The sequence below is a fragment of the Triticum aestivum genome, chromosome 4B (genome assembly GCF_018294505.1).
Source record: "Triticum aestivum cultivar Chinese Spring chromosome 4B, IWGSC CS RefSeq v2.1, whole genome shotgun sequence".
In the NCBI taxonomy this organism is placed as follows: Eukaryota; Viridiplantae; Streptophyta; class Magnoliopsida; order Poales; family Poaceae; genus Triticum; species Triticum aestivum.
In genome coordinates, this window is record NC_057804.1 from 544302668 (window position 1) to 544303914 (window position 1247).

Below are 1247 nucleotides of genomic sequence, written 5' to 3' on the forward strand. Positions count from 1 at the left end.
GATGAAGAGTTGGGGGGGGGCAAATGCTAATTTTCCCTGAGCTAAGCCCTTCGAATAAAAAAATCTTCAGGAATATCTACAAGGCTGGGGGGGCCACAGCCCCCCAGCTCACCACATAGCTCCGCCGCTGGGTTTGAGGCTAGTCAGCGGCGGTGATGCGGGGCACTGCGGTGGTAGTTGGACCCAGTTTTGGACTGAAAACAACAACTGAGGGCGCACATGGAGGCGGGAGATTGATTTTGATTGGATCCGGAGTCTGGCGGCATCGGCGAAGCTTCATGGCATGGGGTCATGCATACGGGAGAGAGAGGGAAGTTTGAGAGAGAGAGAGAGAGAACTAGAGGAGATATGAAAGGGAGAGAGAAAAGAGGTGAGAGGCTGACATGTGGGACCCTTGGCCACTTCAGCGTATTGTCTACTTAGATATGCCAAGTTGGCCCGACATGTGGGTCCAATTGGTCAGTTTTGTGTTTGGTTGCGCCTAAGTTTTGAATTAGTGGGATTTATTTCTTGTCGCGGAAGTGGTGGCCATTTGTGATTTTTATCAAAAGTGGTGGTAAAAGAGTACTCTAGCCAGAACCGTAGTGGATTTGAGCAATTTACTACCTTGATTCATGGTTGTATATACACCCAAGAATTGATTTTTCTTATAAAAAGTCAAAAAAAAGTTCAGATGTTCTTTTAGAATAAATTGGACTTTCTTTTGCACTAGTATGTAATTTTCCGCCAACCAAAACCCACTGTTGACTTCAGGGCGAAAAATGACAATTTTTTTGGTCAAAACAGTGCAAATTGTGTCTTGTATATAGCAACTAGTAAACATGCACGTGAAAGTTCACGTGTATAGAGAAGATAATCCGATAGTAGTAGTCAAAAATATTGCAAACAAACCTACCATGTTTCTGTACGAAGTCAAGGATGGTCATTCTCGTTGTTTTAGACAAGGTAGAGTTTAGATAATCTACTTTGCAATGTACTCCCTCCATTTGTTTTTATAAGACGTTTCAGACAACTTGCTTTGTATTGTTTTGATGAACATAGATAGTACCTAAGCATGTTTCCCTACAAAGGCAGGGATGATCATTCTCATTATTCCCGAGTTGCTACTGGATGTTCTTCAAAATTGTGAATGCCACGGATACATCAGAAAATTTCCGTATCTTTCTTTTCCTTTCCTAAGAAAAAATGTATCAGAAAACACACCACTCTGGTTAAATCAATGCATCCGGAAGCATATATATTACGCG

General features: G+C 42.3%; 1 long non-coding RNA gene across 1 annotated transcript in view; it reads right to left on the reverse strand.

Annotated features, from left to right (window-relative positions):
- Positions 1–947: 947 nt before the first annotated feature.
- Positions 948–1247, reverse strand: part of LOC123093186 (uncharacterized) — a 3952-nt gene continuing 3652 nt past the window's right edge. The window contains exon 3 of the long non-coding RNA XR_006445140.1: positions 948–1175. This is a non-coding gene — a long non-coding RNA (uncharacterized lncRNA). The remainder of the gene's footprint in view (positions 1176–1247) is intronic.